Source organism: Protopterus annectens, chromosome 2.part0, assembly GCF_019279795.1.
Source record: "Protopterus annectens isolate FY-2018-M chromosome 2.part0, PAN1.0, whole genome shotgun sequence".
Classification (NCBI taxonomy): Eukaryota; Metazoa; Chordata; order Ceratodontiformes; family Protopteridae; genus Protopterus; species Protopterus annectens.
Window position 1 is genome coordinate 1,398,904,756 of NC_056728.1, and position 22,319 is coordinate 1,398,927,074.

At 47.7% G+C, this 22,319-nt stretch overlaps 1 protein-coding gene across 1 annotated transcript in view; it reads left to right on the forward strand.

Moving 5' to 3' along the window:
- CLGN (calmegin) overlaps positions 1-22,319 on the forward strand; it is a 2,483,974-nt gene that overhangs the window by 63,837 nt on the left and 2,397,818 nt on the right. The window lies entirely within an intron of this gene.

The window sequence follows — 22,319 nt, forward strand, 5'->3', positions numbered from 1 at the left end:
GGTCCCCTAGCCCTTTGGGGCCGTTGGAGAGGCCTTCTCGAACCCGTTCTGTTTCCTCTCGGTCTTCGAGGATGTCAGATTCTGATATAGACAGGGTGCTCCAAAGACTGTTCCAGTCCCCAGTCTTCCAAAAATTTGCTTGGTTCCGACCCAGTTGGCTTGAGCCGATGACCTTGGCCCACCCCATTGCCATTCCTCCTCCGACCGCTTCGGCTCCGTCGGAGCAGGTGCTGTTGGAGCCGGTGGAGATCTCAGGGTCGGCTCCGACCCTTACTCCAACCAGGCCTTGGGTCCGAGTTTGGTCGCGGACTTCTTCAGCTGGACCCGGGGTGATGTTTGGGACCTATGTTTTCGGTTCGAGCCTCCCCTCGGTGCTTCGGCTGCGGGACTTCCGTCGGCTATCACGGCTCGGAGACCGGACACTCCCAGGATTCTGGGGTCCGGCTTTCAGAGCCATGAGGAGTGCCTTGGCCAAGTCCTCTTGACCATCTCTCCGGCTTTACCGGCACCTTCCTGGGCGTGGAGACTGGGTCTTTGGCAGTTCCCCTGTCCGTAGTCAGCGGAGCCCGGGGCCTGAGGTTACCCCAGTGGGGTTCCCCTCCTCCTGAGGGTTCTTGAGTTGTCTTGGAGGAACCCCAAGGAAGAGATCGTGCAAGAGGAAGCACGTGGACTCCCGAGTCTATTACATCAGACACTGATCTGGATGATGCAGAGGGGTCCCAGTCGTCCTCGGATGATGTCTCATTTGCAGACATCTTAGAGATCCTCAAACAACGAGGCGGCTGGATATCCAAACCCCTTCTGCTGACGAGTCAGTGCTCCTCAAGGCCTTTGGGGCTCAGCCCTCCGCCTCCTGGGTGTCTCCGCCCTTGACGAGCTTCTGGATTTAGTTTGTCGAAGGCGTGGGAACATCCAGATACCGTGGAACCAGTCCCTTCTCGTCCAAATAAATTTTTGTCTGCTCCCCGAGAAGGAGTTCCTCACTAAAGGCGTGGCTGTAGATGCCATGGTGGTGGCATCTGCTACACAACAGGACGTGGCAGAGGCTTCAACGTCCGTCCATCCTCCTAATAAGGAGTCTAGGAGTATGGACAGATGCGGAAGCGCACCCTGACTTCAGCGGCCTTTACTTTAAGGTCTCTGAATTATTTGGCACATTTTACCAGGCTTCAGAGGGATCTGGTCAAGGAGTTGTCAGATTCCCTCGCGGGTAACCTACCTGAGCAGCTAGCCCAGTCGGTTAGCTCTCAGTTGGCTATCCTTACGTCAATTTCTAACTCGTCCATGAGGCTCATTTCCTATGCGGCCGAAGGGGCGGGTAGAGCGGCAGGCACAGGCGTGGCTCTCGGAGACAAGCCTGGCTCGCTTGTGTCAGTTTGCGGAGGCCTTCAAGTCTTCCTTCGCCGACGCTCCTTTGATGGGTCCTCATTGTTTGGACCCAAGGTTAAAGACACCCTTACCCGCTGTGAGCAAGAGGGAAAAACTTTATCTGCCGTAGGTGCCCGTTATTCCACTCCCTTTCGGCCTTACCCCAAGGCTAAAGGAGGTGGGAAAATGTGGTTCCGCAAGTCTCGCAAGTTTTTCTCCCAACAGCAGGAAGATTCCCCTTCCAGAGGCAGAGGACGGGGAAATTTTTCAGGGAGACGCCGTCCCAGAGGCGGCAGAGGGCCCCGCAATTCTGGAGACCGCGAGTCCTTTTGTGGCTCTTCAGCCTCCCACACGTCATGAGGCATTGCCCGGCTGTGCTGCTCCGGAGCCAGTCGGGTGTCGTTTTGCCAAGCACCTAAAAGCCTGGGAGTCAATCACTCAGGACAGATGGGTGCTTCGGATCATTGCCGGAGGTTACACCATCCCATTCACATACTCGCCCCCACCGTCCAAAAGAATCCCGGACCCACCACCCAGTCAAAGGGAAATGGCAGCCGCAGAAGCTTTAAAGCTGCTAGAAAAGGAGTCATCCAACCGGTCCCCACAGACCAGATCGGATCAGGAAATTACTCCAGGTTCTTTTAGTGCCAAAAGACAGGGGACCTGAGACCAATATTGGATCTCAGCAGACTGAACCAATCCGTCACGAAATCCAAATTCGAATGGTCACGTTACAATCCATTCTCCCATTGTTGGAGAAGGATGTTTGGATGTGCTCCATAGACCTCAAGGACGCCTATTATCACATACCGATACATCAGGCGTCCAGGAGGTATCTGCGCTTCAGCCTGGGAGTCAGTCATTACCAATTTTGCGCTCTGCCCTTTGGTCTCACCACAGCCCCAGGGTGTTCACCAAGTGTTTGGCAGTAGTGACGGCTCACCTGAGAAGTCTTGGATTCCAAGTGTTTCCCTATCTCGACGACTGGCTCCTGACTGCCACCACCAGGCATCTACTAATGGACAACCTCAAAGCCACCATCTCCTGGGTATTTCCCTGGGGATTACATTCAATTGGTCAAAGTCTGTCTTGCTGCCCTCTCAACGCATAAAGTTTATAGGAGCAGAGATAGACTCAAGATTGATCTTGGCGTCTTTCTTCCTGCAGAAAGGATCCAAACTTTACAGGGCCAAGTTCAAGCTCTGATCTCGAGATCCAAAGCCCCAGCCAGGATGGTTCTACAAGTTTTAGGCTCAATGTCTGCCACGGTTCTTTTAGTTCCTCTGGCAAGATTACACATGAGGATTCTTCAGTGGCTCTTGTCAACTCAATGGTCCTTTCAGGATCTTCCCCTCAATCATCACATCATGATTACGGAAATATGCAAACGGGACCTTCGCTGGTGGCTTCAGACATTCAATTTGAATCAAGGAAAACCCTTTGTTCTCCCCTCTCCAGTGGTTACCCTGACGACAGATGCCTCCCAGATAGGGTGGGGGGGCATTGTCTGGGCAGGCTAGTTCAGGGCTCCTGGCTTCCAGACGAAGCTCTTCTCCACATCAACGTGTTGGAGATGAGGGCTGTACTTCTATCCCTACAAGCCTTACACAAGTTTCTTCCTCAGGGCATCATCGCCATCCACACAGACAACATGTCGGTGGTTTGGTATCTGAACAAACAAGGAGGGACCAGATCATACCCCCTTTGCAGAGAGGCCATGAGAGTGTGGGAATGGGCTGTAGCTACCAACCGCTTCTTGGTAGCGACCCACATCCCGGAAAGTCAAATATATTGGCAGACAAATTGAGCAGGACAATTCTCTCTCCTCACGAGTGGTCTCTAAACCACACAGTAGCAGCTCAGGTTTTCAGGAGATGGGGGACGCCGTGCTGCGACCTATTTGCAACTCCACTAAACACCAAGTGCCAAAGGTTCTTCTCCTTGATCCCACATCAGGGAGTACCAGCCATGGATGCTCTAGCACAACCTTGGCCAACAGGGCTACTTTATGCCTTTCCTCCAATTCCGCTTCTTCCCAGAGTTATTCAAAAAGCTTCTCAACTGGGGTCTTCAATGATACTGATTGCCCCATACTGGCCTCGTCAGGTATGGTTTCCCTACCTGAAGAAGCATGCAGTGGACGATCCGTGGACTTTAGAACTAATCCCGGACTTGTTAATCCATCAGTCGGGACATCGGCATCAGTCCCTTCAATCTTTGAAATTGACAGCTTGGCTCCTCCGCTTCCGACTTTAGTTAGAAGGCACATACTAGACCCGGAAGTTGTTCACATTTTATCTTCGGCCCACAAACCCACCACTAACAAATTGTACCTTAGTAAGTGGAAGAGGTTTGCTATCTGGGCTCAACTCAAGGGCTTAGACCCTATCACTGCTCCTGTCCCAGAGGTCTTGAAATTCTTAACATCCCTGTTTAATCAGGGATCTTCTGTCTCAACTATTAAAGTCCAACTTGCGGCTATCTCTAAATTCCACGAATCCATGGATCCTCCTTTGATGAGCAGCAGACTATGCAAAACTTTCATTAAAGGTGCGAGCCTATTAAGACCCCAATTTTTCATCCTGCACCTCCGTGGGATCTTGATTTGGTGCTTTGCGCATTAACATCTCCCCCTTTCGAACCGGCTGCTACATGCGAGTTAAAATATCTGTCTTGGAAAACTGCCTTCTTAGTTGCAATTACTTCTGCAAGAAGAGTTTCAGAGCTTCAAGCCCTGTCTATTAAGCCACCGTACTTGATTTTCCACAAGGATAGAGTATCACTTAGGCCTAATCCATCCTTTGTCCCAAAGGTCTGTTCTAGTTTCTGCCTACAACAATCTCTAGAGCTACCAGTTTTCTTCCCAAAATTCTCCAATGAAGCAGAATACACTCTTCATAAATTGGATGTTCACAGGCAATTACGCTTCTATTTAGACAGGACTCAGCAACTTCGTAAGTCAGACCAGTTGTTTGTGTCCTTCTCAGATAATAAACTGGGCCAAACCATCACAAAAGCTACTATCTCAAAATGGATCAGAGATTGCATAACTCAGGCTTATTCTTCTTTACATAAGCAACTTACAACATCTATCAAAGCTCATTCTACCAGAGCTATGGCTACTTCTATAGCTTTTCATTCCAAGCTCGCTATATCGGAAATCTGTGCTGCGGCTACTTGGTCCAATCCGCACACTTTCATTTCCCACTACAAATTGGATGTGGCATCTAAAGGACGAGCATCATTTGGTTCCACGGTACTCAGGAGTGTTTTCCAGTGAGCCACCCAGGATTCAGGTGCTAGGGACGCTGTCCCATCAGTCAGAATGTAGGCGAGATAGGATCACATAACATCTTTTAGTTATGTACTCACCATAACTTCAGATGTTTGGGATCCATCTCGCCCACCCTCCTTCCCCCTGCCTTGGAGATCAGAAGAGATTGAACGGTTTTGAGTTCTACTGTTTTATCTTGTTTCATCTGACGATGTTATATAAGCAGGGTATGCATGTGTGCATGTATGCGGACAAACTAGATCTGGGGGAATGGTAGTGGTGCATCCTGGGATATAATAAGCTCAGCCAATAAGAGACTTCGCTCTTTGGCATAAGCGTGCCGAGTCGGAGCCGAGGGATCGGCTCCGAACCCATCAGTCAGAATGTAGGCGAGATGGATCCCAAACATCTGAAGTTATGGTGAGTACATAACTAAAAGTTTTCGAGTATATTATTTGAAAATCTGAACATTCATATGCAGTGAATTTGAACATTTGATGTTAAACCTGCTGATGTTCCACTCGAATATATCAGTGGCTGTTGTCGACCAAGGTAGTTCAGGAACTTGACTTAGCTGATGTAGTTTTTTTTTTTTTTTTTTTTTGCAAATGTGGTTTAGTACTGTTGCATACTGAACAAGAAGAAAGTGCTTTATCAATGTCTTTTGCTAGAGAAGGACAAAATACTAGGCCTCTCACCCTTCTTTTGGTAGATACGGAACCTGGGTGACCACAATGTAAAATCTGGATATATTCACATTGCAATGAAGCAAGGACAACAATTTTAGGACCTCTGAAAATAATGCCATCTTCCATCAACATCTCATCTCTGTAAGGAAAATAAGTTTGCATTTCAGACGGTATACTAGATTGCTTTGACGGCCATCCAACATTAATGAAGTGGTTGAGGTTTTACAAAACTGGATCAGTCTTTGTATAATCACTCAGCTCATCAAGTCTCGTGGTAGAAATATTATGCACTTCCATGTCACCAAAGTCAAAATTCTCTGTGTTAAGCTGTTCTGTTGTATTTCTGGGCGATCTGAATAAGGTATCAGCAAGATAAAGAAGTTTGCCTTTTGTATAGACCATTTTGAAGTTGTACTCTTGTAATTTGAGCATCATTCTTTGTAATCTTGTGGGAGCTGAATACATAGTCTTCTTTAAAATAGTGACTAGAAGTTAATGATCAGTTTCAATTTGAATAGCCCGACCATAAATATAATCATGAAACTTTGAACATGCAAATACTATCGCCAGAAGTTCTTTCTCAGTTTGATCATATTGCATTTCAGTTTGGTAAGAGTTCTAGAAGTACAGGCTACAGGTCTGCCTTCTTGTAGAATAACTGCTCCAAGACCAAATTTTGAAGCATCACAGGAAAGAGTTACTGGTTGATTGACATCATAGTATCTTAATGTAGGTGGGGGTGGCATTTTTCTGCCTAAGGTGTTCAAATGCTCTCTGGTGGCATTCCAGCCAAGACCATGTAACATTTTTGTGTGTCACCTCTCTCAAAGGTGCTGTCATCTCACTGAAGTCTGGTATACACTTGCCTAAATAGTTGACCATACCAAGAAAACATTGTAGAGCTTGAACATTATCCAGTGCTGGCATCTCAAGAATGGCTGCTTGCTTGGATGGGTCTGGTTGCAAGTCAGTGCTAGTAAGTAAATGACTTACATATGTAATTTTTGGTAGTCTGAATTTGCACTTCAGAGGATTGAGCTTCAAGTTCACTTCATGTGCTTTGTCTAGAACATTCCTAAGGTTTCTGTCATGCTCTGCTTCACCATTGCCTCCGACCAATAAATCATCCACTGTTATGGCACATGGATAACCTGAAAAAATTTGCTCCATTGCATGCTGGAAGACTTCACTTGCAGAATTTATTCCAAATGGCATTCTGAGGAATCTTTATCTTCAAAATGGGGTACTGAATGTAGTCAGTAGTGAAAATTTATGATTAAGCATCACTTGCCAAAATGAACTTTTTGCATCCAAGGCAGGAAGAAACAGCGTCATTTAGTATTTGGGCTGCAACTTCCTCGACTGTATGCATAGGATGATGTGGCCTCTTTTGTTCAAATCTCTTGGGTCAATGCATATTCTAATTTTGTCTGAGCCTTTTTTGTGAGCTGCTACCATAGATGACACCCATTCAGTAGGGTCTGTAACTGAACAAATTATACCTTGCTGCTTCATTTCATCCATCTGAGCTTTGACTTTATTCTCCATAGCTATTGGAACTTTTCTTGCTGGTCTGACCACTGGACTGACCTCTGGGTCTAACTTCATAGAATACACAAGTGGAAGCTTGCCTGACTTGTCATCGAACACCAGCATACTCTAAAAAAGTAGCATCAGTAAAACTGGAACTGAGACATGTGCTTATGTGATGAACTTCTGTAGTAAAAGAAAGCAGATTCATTCTCAAACCATCTCTAAGACCCAGTAATGACTCCACAGGTCTTTGGACTACGTAGAATAGTAAGCAGTAACAGTTATTAGCCACATAACATGAAAGCACTACTGAGCCTTCGGTTTGAATTTCTTCACCTCCATAAGCAACAAGTTTTGTACAACTGGCCACATTAAGTTGCTCACCAACTCTCACCTTAGCAAATGTGTCTGCTGACTTAACATTACACTTTGAACCAGTATCTACTTTGAGCTCAGTGGATTTACCATTGATCTGGACAGTACAAAACACTTCATTATTTGCCAGTAAATGTACAGCATCAGTCTTTTCACCAGTTACTAATACACCATCTACATAGAAAGTAGGATTGCAGCTCTCTGTATGATCAACTTGCTTTTTTTAAGTGACCCTTCTTTATAACTGTGTGAGGTTTACTTGATTTGGAAAACTTATGAAAATGGTTCAGTTTTTTACACTTGAGGCATTGCTGACCAAATGATAAACACTTTTCTCTTTTAGACTCGTGATTGGCACCACAATTGTGACAGTTAACAGTAAAACTTGATTTGGGATTTGCTGATTCATCCTTGTACTGCACTGAGCATGCCCTTGTCACTGAACTAGTCTTAGAATTTGCTGGAAGACTATGGAGTTTATCTGCCACACCCGCAGGGGTTACAGCTGCCATGGGCTTAGGCCTGCTTTTGCTAGCTATGTGTTGCATGCTGTCTGCATTTGCTCTGGAGCCTGCTGAAACCATGCTCTTATCATTTGCAAGCATATTTGTGTGTCTTTCTGTAACTGCATGGTTCTGACAAATCTGAATAGCTTTGCTCAGTGTAAAATCATTGTCACGATTCTCTGAATTTGCATTTCAAACACTCGGGGTCTTCTCTTGATTCAGCCTGTGCAACAATATGACGGTTTTCCCCTTCTCTTTCATATACTGCTGGTGCATACACAAATGAATGCTCTCTTTCAGTGGCCTCTGACCCAGCTAGGTTTAGCAAAATGAATGCCCTGGTGCGTGCATCTTTGTCAGAATAAGTTGCTTGTATAAAAATATCACACTCTTATTCTCCAGTTCTCTGCAATGTTCTGATCAAATTCAAGTGGCCCTGATCTGTGAAATGCTGCTGCCATATTAACACATACCAGTGACGGCTTTTGCAAGTATGCACAAACACACACACACACACACACACACACACACACACACACACACACACACACACACACACGTACATATGCCAGAAATTTATGCCAGTACTTGTAATAATGCCCAATAGCACAACAAGCCTCTGAATAATTGAGCTTTGCGAAATACGTCTTCTGGGCACAAGAATACTCTTGAAATAATCACTGTACTTTGTGAATAAACAGTACACAGCACACTGAAACGTTTCCAAAATGGCTGTACTTTGCTAAATAATTTTGTACAGTGCAAGAAATACTGTGCAATGGTGGCACTCTGCAAATAGGTACACCCAACACAGGAAACTTTTCGAAATGGCTGTATTTTGACAGCACTTCACAGAATAGTTGTACCCCGGGATTCATGAAGCTCGGCGCAAGGCCGGTTTAAGGCTTGCGCCGGCGGTGCAGTGAATAGTCGGCGTAGCAGCACCATATGCATAGTAATGAGTGAGCTCCGCAACCACAGACACGTGCGTAGGGCACGTGAGCGAACCCAAGTAGGATGCGTCCGGAGGCGTGGCCAAGCCGGCAGGCGATGAGCAACCTAAAGTGCTGACTTCCACAGGCCGCCTGTAATAGTAACCGCACCAGCCAGGGCCCGTGGAGAATGAAACGTATGCAGACTATGCAACATAGTACCCGTCCCAACAAAACGGAGAACCAAACATCAACCCACGAAGCCCTAAGTGTACCCGTCCAAGGAACAAAGGATACGCATAATACCGTGTCCGTCCCGCAATGCACTGTCAGTGGGCATACCCAGTGAAGGTGTACCGCAGCATGTCAGCGCGCCGCACCGACATAGAAGTAGCGACATGGGCATGGTCACCAGCAGTAGTGAGAGTACACAGCCGGGTAGCCGTGTCGATATAACAACAAGAAGGAAACAAGATACCCTAAACACAGGCAAACATGTGCATAGCAACATGTACCACACCCAGCAACGTGCTCGCATACACAGGACGGCGTACGTCTAAGCGTAATATCCAGAAGCAGAACTCATGCATGCAAATGTAATACACAATAGCCCCATCATAGCATGTATCCCGCACCCATGTACGACTGTGCACCCAACCCAGCTAGCAGCCTTGCGCAGCTACACACCTACACGCAATGGGCATACCTGAAATGTGGTAAGAAGTATTGTCTTAGGCAGTGCCACACGGGCAAATATGTACCCCACATGTTAACAACCCACCTCAGGTACAGATATGCAAATGGCTGCATGTGACTGTGTCGGCAGAATGTGTACATCCTGCATGTGGTATGGACCCGTCCAAACCCCATAGGCGTGCACACGCCACGGTGCACATAACTGTACACATCTGGACAAGGCGGTATGTTCAACCACCGTACCGATGTTTAGCTATGCAGACATGTCAAACACAACACATATAGCGGAACATCTGCCTACCAAACAGGACGCCCTAACAGGGTGCCACAGGCACAGAAGGGGAAGGTGGGACATCACATGTTGAGAGTAGCGTTGCCGGACGGCCAAACACCCACGGCCAACGCAAAGGACGGAATAACATGCATATGCCCGGATGGATGGGTATGTCATAGCATGGGAATAGGCCAAGCCAACCACCATAATAGCCATGTGTACCACATACAAACAGCCAGTAACACGCAGTAGTAATGCATGAAGGCATACACGACTGTGGGAATAGCACAAGACATATGGCACGTGCCAAGTGTAGATGCATGACACAAAACTCCAGGATGGGGACCCTGCAAAGAGGAACATGTGCCAACCCCACCTCCCACAGATGTACCGGCAGTGAAAACACATGCCAAACACACACCAACACTACCGTCCATCCCACGACCGCAACGGAGGCTGGTCAAAGACCACCATGACGAGCGCACAAACAGGGACACGTGTAACCGTTGCCTTAACACCCCCCCATAGGCCAAAGAATAATAGAATGGACATATGCATGTAGTGCTGTGAAGGATGTGTGGTAGTCCTCAGTATCACAGAGGTAGGGACACAGATACACTGTAATCATATGTATGTGCACTGTAGACAGCATACCTGCAGGTAATACAAAGGTCAATCACGTGCCACAGAAATATACACATGAGAAAGAGGATAGGGGATAGACAAGTGTGAATGGGACAAACTATGAACATAGGTTCATAGGTCCATAGGTACAGAGTAGGCTATCTACCCAAGGTCAGCCATAACCCTAGGCCATAGTTAGGATTCCTTTGCCAACCCTCCGGTCCGGAGATAAAATGCCTATTATATTGCTGTACCTCTGTCAAGCAGTGACAATGATGTAATCCCTGGGGTATATCTGCAATCCCCCATCCAACGGACAAGATCCCCCCGAACAAGGCTAGCAAGGTTCTCTGCCTCACATGTACTGTGATGTAGATCCACAGCATAGTGAGTGTCTGGGTGACGTATGTGTCACTCCAACACATCCTATTAATGACCGTGTCAAGGTTCACGTCACCTGCCCTTGTGGTTCCGAGGGATGTAGATCCAGTAGGTGAAGCATAGTCATCAAATATGGGTCGACATGGCCTCGTATGTCAGGCACAGGTCAACACCAAACAAGAGGTATGTGACTGAATGGAGCAGGAGTCCTAACAGTGGGGCAGCATAACACAAATCCCTGACACCCTGCATCTGTCTGACGATTAACCTATGGGGCCTTCCCAGCTGCTGTAGGTGTCGGGTCAGATACCCTCGAATGGGGCAATGTACTCAATCATAGGTGTAACACGTAATGAGTACAAGGAGGCGATGACCTACCCTGATCTAGATGTGAATCCCTGCACGATCAGGTGGGCAATGTAGAAGTTCTACCGAACCACGATAGCAGCGTGTGTCGAGCGAATGGTGACCAACAACCTGGGTCCCCAGATCCGTGGTAATTACCCCGTGCTCAGTGGACTGCCACCCATATGCGGACAGGGGTGACCTTGTTCTTCCGACGGGTATGACTATGCATTACCTGGCATTTAGCTGTAGGCCATGTCCCTGACAGCAGATATACATATCTGGGAGGCCCCTTTGAAGGATATCTGTGTCAGATGTCCTTCCCACTATGGCACCGGTTCGCAGTCATCTACAAACAATGTCAGCCATAACACCCCTGTGTGTGCTTGTACTGTGGAAATGTAGATGTAGAAAAGAGTGGACCCAGGACAGAGCCCGTGGGACACCGCCTGTGACAGGCAGTAAGTCCGACATGCTGCCAGCAACTATGACCGCGTGGGTCGTGTCACCTAGCCAGTTTGCAACCCATCCTGCGATGTGCGTGTTCACATCCAAGCCGATGGGTTTATCAATGATACCGAGGGGTATTGTGTTGAAGGCCTTTGCCAGGTCGAGGTAGGCTGTATGGACTGCAAGACCCCATCAATGGCCTCGGTGACTGTCCCTAAAACGTCAACCAGGATTTAAACGCATGAACCGCCCTGACCAAGCCAAACTGGGTTGGATGCAAAGTATGCAGGTCCCCTATGTCGTCATCTACGGGCGCAGTATGATCCCTCCCCATGTCTTTGCAGATAAGTCTTCACATGGTAATGGGACAGTAATAACCAGGGTCAGTGGAGGCACTGGCCCTGTGAAGTGGGACTACAGTCGCCGTGCGACACAACTTGGGTACGTTACCCGAGGTGAGGCTAAGAATAAACAGCTGTCCTAACTGTGGGTCTAATTCCTCAATGAGATCATGGAGTACACAGTCGGGACACCAGCTGGTCCCATGGATGCTGTGTTCACTACCCTGGAGAGAGCATGTCCCACCCGTGCGTTACAGAACATTCGGGGACCACAAACCGCTGGTACAGACATCTCTCCATGTGGGGGGGAGGGGGTGGAGATGTCTTCACCGAACCTGTCAGCCCGTATGTTGGCAATGTGTGTATGTTCAGTAAACTCCACATCATTGTGAACCCAGTCAGAGCATATGTGTGAGTTACCTCCCAGGTGTCCAGCATAGCAAATGAAGGCTGTATGATTGTCTGCCGAGTCCATGGAGATATATCTGTGGAACCTGCCCGGACCATGTCATGACAGCCTGTAGCTCTACACATATAATGAGCAAGGGTGTCATACCTCACAAGGTGTCTGCTCTGCCTTGTAGTAGCCACCTCCTCTCGTTGTACAGCTTGTGTATGGCTGGGGTACACCACACTGGATGCTTGGCATTGGTACAATGAACCACAGTTGGGTAAGGGAATGCCTGATCCATGCAGTCCTGTAGGTACCGGTAGAAGGCATATGTAAGTGATGCAGTGGCTTGAGTACTGTTGACCACTGGCTCAGGGTCCTTAAAGGAGACCACAGTAGTGTTCAGAATTGTGAATTCGGCCTTTGAGAAAGCCATGTGTATGGTAACCGGCAACACCCACAGCAACGTATGTCAAAGGCAGAAGCCATTGTCCAAATAACATAGATTAACGTCGGTATTACAATATGTATTATTATACATGTATTGACACGTGTCTGCTAATTACACTTGCAAATGGCCGGTAAGACCGGGCCAAAGTTCCCGTGATTTACCTGGTATGGTGGTGTCATTCCGACAATAAAGTGGCGATACTTCCCTACTGGGACCTCTGGGGATTAATTAAAGCGGTTGTTAACCTGCATCATTGGATGTACACCATTTGGTTCCGGTTTTGGAAAACATGGTTTCCGTAGCACTACACAATATGGGTAGTCAAGCAGACATCCGCAATTGGTGAACACACAGCAGCAGTCAAAACCACTGGCCACATGGACACAGTCCGACAAGCTCTACACTTTACATATGCACATTGGTGTCCATTGTAGGACCCAAAAATTGTCCCGTACGGAATACCTGCCAGCCTTCATCGTCCAACCAGGAGAAGCGACAGTCGTGACCACGGCACAGCTAGACATATGCACCACCAGCGTGTTCAATGTTGATGACAACTGTCCATGAAATGCAGCACATATGCACAGAAATCCCCAGAGTTCCGAGTCCATAGAAGTGCATCCACATCCCAGTCCCGCACACATGAAGGATGTGTAATGGGTACTGTCGACTGTTGCAGCCAAGGGATCCTGGGTATGTAGAAACAGGGCTCGGTGTCATTTGGCAGATAATCCGTTGTCCCGCCCTGTGGGAGGGATGTGGGCGTAGCACCTGCCTTACTCCCCACTAATAATGCAAAGCATCCACCGGAGAATGCTAAATGCAGGTGTGAAATGTGTACAGCCCTATACCAGTGTCCAGTAGGCAATTCTCATGGATGGACAAGCGTACGACCAAGATGGCACCCATAACTGCAAACCCGGTGGAATTACACAGCCGCAGTAAGGCATAACACAGGAAATACACATAGGGACTACAGTTGACATTCCCCATACAAAGTTGGACCGCCGTGCGAACACCGTACACAGCACTCAATCTGCCAGCAACAAAATGGGGAGCACTCGCTACCATACTGCGGAACAGATGGGCGACCTGTGGAACACATACTAATGGCACACCAACAACGTCAACTAGGATATGTAAACTATGGCGTTCCCACCTATAAAGAAAACATGCTTCAATGAATACATAGGGGATCAACATGTTCTGGTGGTGTTATGTTGAAAATACAGTGACGGATATGTCCTATTGGGACGTCTGAGGTTTATTTAAAGCAGTTGCTAACCTGCATCTTTGGATGTACACCATTTGTTCACAGTTCTAAAACACCTGGTTTACGTAGCACCACGTAGAATGGGTAGTCAAACAGACATCCGCGATTGGGGAACATACAGCAGCAGTCAAAACCACTGGCCAGTTGGACACAGTCCAGCAACATCTAACTTTACATATGCACATTGGTGTCCATTGTAGGACCCATAAATTCCTCCTAACAGAATTCCATCCAGCTGTTTCCGACCACCAGATGATGCGATAGCCGTGACTACGGCACAGTTAGACATATGCACCACCAGCGTGTTTAAGGTTGATGACAGGTGTCCATGAAATGCAGGACATATGAACAGAAATCCCCAGATCGGCGTGTCCATACATGCGTCCACATCCCAGTCCGCACACATGAAGGATGTGTAATGGGTACTGTCGAGGGTTGCAGCCATGGGATCTTGGGTATGCAGAAATGGGGCTCGGTGTTGTTTGGCAGATAAGCCGTTGTCACGCCCCGTGGGAGTGATGTGGGTGTAGCACATGACCTACTCCCCACTAATAATGCAAAGCATCCACGGATAATGCTAAATGCAGGTGTGGAATGTGTACAGGCCATAACAGTGTCCAGTAGGCAATCCCCATGGATGGACAAGCCTACGACCAGGATGGCACCCATACCTGCAAGCCTGGTGGAATTACACAGCTGCAGTAAGGCATAACACAGGAAATGCAGATGGCAACTACAGTAGACACTCCCCATAGAAATCCAGACCGCCGTGCGAATACCGGCGTACACAGCACTCAATCTGCCAGCAACAACATGGGGATTACTCGCTGCCATACTGCGGAACAAATGGGCGACCAGTGGAACACATACCAATGGCACACCAACAACGTCAACTAGGAAGGTCATAGGATGTTTAAACACTGGCGTTCCCGCTTATAAAGAACATCCTTCAATGAATCAATAGGGTCTACATGTTCTGGCTGTGTTATATTGACAATACAGTGGCATATATGTCCTACTGGGCCTTCTGAGGATTACTTAAAGCAGTTGCCAACCTGCAGCATTACATTAACACCATTTGGGTTAATCGTAGTAAAACATGGGTTTCGTAGCACAACATAATATGTGTAGTCAAACACACATCCGCGATTGGGGAACATACAGCAGCAGTCAAAACCACTGGCCAGTTGGACACAGTCCAGCAACATCTAACTTTACATATGCATATTGGTGTCCATTGTAGGACCCAAAATTCCTCTAACAGAATTCCATCCAGCCGTTTCCGACCACCAGATGATGCGATAGCCGTGACTACGGCACAGTTAGACATATGCACCACCAGCGTGTTTAAGGTTGATGACAGGTGTCCATGAAATGCAGGACATATGAACAGAAATCCCCAGATCGGCGTGTCCATACATGTCGTCCACATCCCAGTCCTGCACACATGAAGGATGTGTAATGGGTACTGTCGAGGGTTGCAGCCATGGGATCTTGGGTATGCAGAAATGGGGCTCGGTGTTGTTTGGCAGATAAGCCATTGTCACGCCCCGTGGGAGTGATGTGGGTATAGCACATGACCTACTCCACACTAATAATGCAAAGCATCCACTGGATAATGCTAAATGCAGGTGTGGAATGTGTACAGGCCATAACAGTGTCCAGTAGGCAATCCCCATGGATGGACAAGCCTACGACCAGGATGGCACCCATACCTGCAAGCCCGGTGGAATTACACAGCTGCAGTAAGGCATAACACAGGAAATGCAGATGGCAACTACAGTAGACACTCCCCATAGAAATCCAGACCGCCGTGCGAATACCGGCGTACACAGCACTCAATCTGCCAGCAACAACATGGGGATTACTCGCTGCCATACTGCGGAACAAATGGGCGACCAGTGGAACACATACCAATGGCACACCAACAACGTCAACTAGGAAGGTCATAGGATGTTTAAACACTGGCGTTCCGCTTATAAAGAACATCCTTCAATGAATCAATAGGGTCTACATGTTCTGGCTGTGTTATATTGACAATACAGTGGCGTATATGTCCTACTGGGCCTTCTGAGGATTACTTAAAGCAGTTGCCAACCTGCAGCATTACATTAACACCATTTGGGTTAATCGTAGTAAAACATGGGTTTCGTAGCACAACATAATATGTGTAGTCAAACACACATCCGTGATTGGGGAACATACAGCAGCGGTCACAACCACTGGCCAGATGGACACAGTCCAACATGTTCTACACTTTACATATGCACATTGGTGTCCATTGTAGGACCCAAAAATTTATCCGTACGCAATGTCAACCGGCTGCGATCGAGAGACCCAGATGAAGTGACAGCCGTGACTACGGCACAGCTACATATATGCACCACCAGCGTGTTCAAGGTTGATGACAACTGTCCATGAAATGCAGGACATATGCACAGAAATCCCCAGATTGTCGAGTCCATAGATGTGCGTCCACATCCCATTCCGCACACATGGAGGATGTGCAATGGGTACTGTCGAGGGTTGCAGCCATGGGATCGTGGGTATGCAGAAATGGGTGTCGGAGTTGATTGGCAGATGATCCGTTGTCCTGCCCTGTGTGAGGGATGTGGGTATGGCATATCGTTACTCCGCACTAATAATGCAAATCATCCACGGAGAATGCTAAATGCAGCTGTGAAATGTGTACAGCCCTATACCAGTGTCCATTAGGCAGTTCCCATGGATGGACAAACGTACGGCCAAGATGGCACCCATAACTGCAAACCTGGTGGAATCACACAGCTGTAGTAAGGCATAACACAGGGAATACAGATAGGGACTACAGTAGAGACTACACATACAAAGTCAGACCGCCGTGCGAATACCGGCGTACACAGCACTCAATCTGCCAGCAAGAGAATGGGGATCACTCGCTTCCATACCGCGGAACAAATGGGCGACCTGCGGAACACATACTAATGGCACACCAACAACGTCAACTAGGAAGGTTATAGGATGGTTAAGCTATGGCGTACCCACATATAAAGAACATCCTTCAATGAATTAATAGGATCTACATGTTTCGTTCGTGTTAATTTGACAATACAGAGGCGGGAATGTCCCAATGGGATATCTGCGGATTAGTTAAAGCAATTGTTAGCCTGCATCATTGGAATTACACCATTTGGGTTCAGTGGCGGAAATCCCGGTTTACGTAGCACTACATAATATGGGTACTCAAACAGACATCCGTGATTGCTGAACATACAGCAGCAGTCAAACCCACTGGCCAGATGGACACAGTCCAATAAGTTCTACACTTTACATATGCACATTGGTGTCCATTGTAGGACCCAAAAATTTATCCGTATGCAATGTGAACAGGCAGCGATCTAGAGACCCAGAAGAACTGATAGCCGTGACTACGGCACAGCTAGATATGTGCACCACCAGCGTGTTCAAGGTTGATGACAAGTGTCCATGAAATGCAGGACATATGAATAGGACTCCCCAGGTTGCGAGTCCATAGGCGTGCGTCCACATCCCATTCCGCACACATGAAGGATGTGCAATGGGTACCGTCGAGGGTTGCAGACATGGGATCGTGGGTATGCAGAAATGGGGCTCGGTGTTGATTGGCAGATAATCCATCGTACCGCCCTGTGGGAGGATGTGGGTATAGCACATGCGTTACTCCCCACTAATAATGCAAATCATCCACGGAGAATGCTAAATGCAGCTGTGAAATGTGTACAGCCCTATACCAGTGTCCAGTAGGCATTCCCCATGGACGGACAAGCGTCGACCAAGATGGTCACCCATAACTGCAAACCGGTGTAATTCCACAGCTGCAGTAAGGCATAACACAGAAAATACAGATAGGGACCACAGTACACACCCCCATACAAAGCCAGACCGATGCGAATACCGGCATAGACAGCACTCAATCTGCCAGCAAGAAACTGGGGTTCACTCGCTTCCATACTGCGGAACAAATGGGCGATCTGCGGAACACATACTAATGGCACACCACCAACGTCAACTAGGAAGGTTATAGGATGGTCAAGCTATGGCGTACCCACATATAAAGAACATCCTTCAATGAATTAATAGGATCCACATGTCATGGTGGTGTTATTTTGACAATACAGTGGCGGATATTTCGTATTGTGACTTCTGAGGATTATGTAAAGCAGTTGCTAACCTGCATCTTTGGATGTACACCATTCGGTTTCAGGTTTGAAAGACCTGGATGTCGTAGCACTACATAATATGTGTAGTCAAACACACACCCGCGATTGGGGAACATACAGCAGCAGTCAAACCCACTGGCCAGATGGACACAGTCCAACAGGTTCTACACTTTACATATGCACATTGGTGTCCATTGTAGGACCCAAAAATTTAGCCCTATGCAAGATAAGCGTGATGGAGGAAGCGGCGCTGAAGGCGTAACAGCCATGACTACGGCACTGTTAGACATATGCACCACCAGCGTGTTTAAGGTTGATGACAGGTGTCCATGAAATGCAGAACATATGAGCAGAAATACCCATATGGCGTGTCCATAGATGTGCGTCCACATCTCAGTCCTGCACACATGAAGAATGTATAATGTGTACCGTCGAGGGCTGCAGCCATGGGATCGTGGGTATGCAGAAATGGGGCTCGGTGTTGTTTGGTAGATAATCCGTTGTCCGCCCGTGGGAGGGATGTGGGTATAGCACATGCCTTACCCCCCACCAATAATGACAATCATCCACTGCAGAATGCTAAATGCAGCTGTGAAATGGGTACAGCCCTACACCAGTGTTCAGTAGGCATTTCCCAAGGATGGACAAACGTACGGCCAAGATGGCACCCATAACTGCAAACCTGGTGGAATCACACAGCTGTAGTAAGGCAAAACACAGGGAATACAGATAGGGACTACAGTAGAGACTCCACATACAAAGTCAGACCGCCGTGCGAATACCGGCGTACACAGCACTCAATCTGCCAGCAAGAGAATGGGGATCACTCGCTTCCATACCGCGGAACAAATGGGCGACCTGCGGAACACATACTAATGGCACACCAACAACGTCGACTAGGAAGGTTATAGGATGGTTAAGCTATGGCGTACCCACATATAAAGAACATCCTTCAATGAATTAATAGGATCTACATGTTTTGTTCGTGTTAATTTGACAATACAGAGGCGGAATGTCCCAATGGGATATCTGCGGATTAGTTAAAGCAATTGTTAGCCTGCATCATTGGAATTACACCATTTGGGTTCAGTGGCGGAAAACCCGGTTTACGTAGCACTACATAATATGGGTACTCAAACAGACATCCGTGATTGCTGAACATACAGCAGCAGTCAAACCCACTGGCCAGATGGACACAGTCCAATAAGTTCTACACTTTACATATGCACATTGGTGTCCATTGTAGGACCCAAAATTTATCCGTACGCAATGTCAACCTGCTGCGATCGGAGACCCAGATGAAGTGACAGCCGTGACTACGGCACAGCTACATATATGCACCACCAGCGTGTTCAAGGTTGATGACAACTGTCCATGAAATGCAGGTGATATGCACAGAAATCCCCAGATTGTCCAGTCCATAGAAGTCGTCCACATCCCATTCCGCACACATGGAGGATGTGCAGCGGGTACTGTCGAGGGTTGCAGCCATGGGATCGTGGGTATGCAGAAATGGGTCTCGGTGTTGATTGGCAGATGATCCGTTGTCCGCCCGTGTGAGGGATGTGGGTATGGCATATCGTTACTCCGCACTAATAATGCAAATCATCCACCGGAGAATGCTAAATGCAGCTGTGAAATGTGTACAGCCCTATACCAGTGTCCATTAGGCAGTTCCCATGGATGGACAAACGTACGGCCAAGATGGCACCCATAACTGCAAACCTGGTGGAATCACACAGCTGTAGTAAGGCAAAACACAGGGAATACAGATAGGGACTACAGTAGAGACTCCACATACACAGTCAGACCGCCGTGCGAATACCGGCGTACACAGCACTCAATCTGCCAGCAAGGAAATGGGGATCACTCGCTTCCATACCGCGGAACAAATGGGCGACCCGCGGAACACATACTAATGGCACACCAACAACGTCAACTAGGAAAGTCATAGGATCCTTAAACTATGGCGTTCACGCTTATAAAGAACATCCTTCAATGAATTAATAGGATCTACATGTTTTGGTTGTGTCATTCTGACAATACAGTGGCGGACATATCCTAATGGGACATTTGAGGATTACTTAAAGCATTTCCTAGCCTGCATCATTGGATTTACACCATCCGGTTTCAGTTTAGAATAACCTGGTTAACGTAGCACTACATAATATGGGTAGCAAGCAGACATCCGCGATTGCGGAACATACAGCAGCAGTCAAACCCACTAGCCAGATGGACACAGTCCAACAAGGTCTACACTGTACATATGCACAATGGTGTTCATAGTAGGACCCCAGAGATTCATCCGTATGCAATGTCAACCAGCTGCGATCGAGAGACCCAGAAGAACTGACAGCCGTGACTACGGTACAGCCAGACATATGCACCCCAAGCGTGTTCAGGGTTGATGACAACTGTCCACGGAATGCAGGACATATGAACAGATATTCCCAGATTGTAGAGTCCATAGAGGTGCGTCCACATCCCATTCCGCACACATGCGGATGTGTAATGGGTACCGTCGAGGGTTGCAGCCATGGGATCCTGGGTATGCAGAAGCGGGGCTCGGTGTTGTTTGGCAGATAATACGTTGTCCCGCACCGTGGGAGGGATGTGGGAGTAGCACGTGCCTTACTCCCCACTGATTGTGCAAAGCATCCACCGGCTAATGCTAAATGCAGGTGTGAAATGTGTACTGCTCCATACCAGTGTCCAGTAGGCAATCGCTAGGGATGGACAAGCGTAGGACCAAGATGGCACCCATAACTGCGAACCTGGTGTAACCACACAGCTGCAGTGAGGCATAACACAGGAAATACAGATAGGGACTACAGTAGACACTCCCCATACAAAGCCAGACCGCTGTGCGAATACCGGCGTACACAGCACTCAATCTGCCAGCACCAAAATGGGGATCACACGCTTCCATACCGCGGAACAAATGGGTGACCTGTGGAACACATACCAATGGCACAATATCAGCGTCAGCTAGGAAAGCCATACGATGGTCAAACTATGGCGTTCCCACCAATGAAGAACATCCTTCAGTGAATTAATAGGATTAATGTCAATTGACCATGGAATACACCTAATCAACATCAAAGACGCGCTGGCACCTTATGGCACACAAACCAAGTCACACATAGGTAGATGAAACAGTCAACGTAGACATTTTGTCCACGACAGGTCACATATGGTATACAAAGGTTACTTCATAGACATGTAAGCGCTTTCACCCGTAGGCTCCGTGAGACTTACACATAACATAGAAGCATCCAGGCTTTAAATATCCCCCCTTACACTTCCATTTGTTACTTTCTATGCAAACAATGAACATGTAACCACAGCATAGAAAGCACAGACGCAATGTTAACCACACACACATATGTTAACATCTCAGAAAGCATCCTATTAACACATGTATTATATGATATTGTACTATGCTGAATACTCATCAATCAAAGATCTAACAATGTATATGGAAGATATGCATAGCATATCACTGTAATACAGCGGTACAGAACTGAAAGAGTGGACAAATGTGTGTTAACTCTACATCTGTACCTAAACTACATTCCTGTTACGGGGGTTTGCTCCACCTGCTTCTCAAAAGAGGCCTCATCAGTGTTCCATCGGTCAGCCCTGGTGTGTGGCCAACCCTCCACCTACTAATCCATCTAAATCCGCATTCTATAGCATAGCTGATGAGGTCCCCTCTGGTATTATAACCTAGGCGTCGTAAAACACCGAATGTAGGCGTATGCCTTGTGATGTGCCCATAGCGGCCGTAGGCATCGCCAATCCTGCGGCTGCCCAGGCGCCGCACTAGTAGGGCCACCTGTCTAGTAGGTGTGTCATGTAGGTATACCAAGATGGGGGCACCATGTGTTGTGGTGGTGGGCGCCATGGAGCCCTACAGCCTAGGGCAGCAGTCGATCTAAGGCCGCTGCCGTGGGAGAGTATGCGGTCTGCAGGTATGTGCAGGCGTGCACATGAAACAGCGGTCCACAAGGATTACCCATAGTGGCGACACCTGCACAGATGGCTATAGCGGGACACACACACGGCCATGCATACAGCACAGGTAGACATACACACACCATAAATAGGCAAGTACACACAAGGTGTATGGCGTGTATGGGTACAGTGTCAGGACAGCAAGGATAGCTGTCTGCCACGATATCCAGCAGATGTCTTTAGGGTGTTCTGGAATACGGACGGTGCATGGACAATGAGTG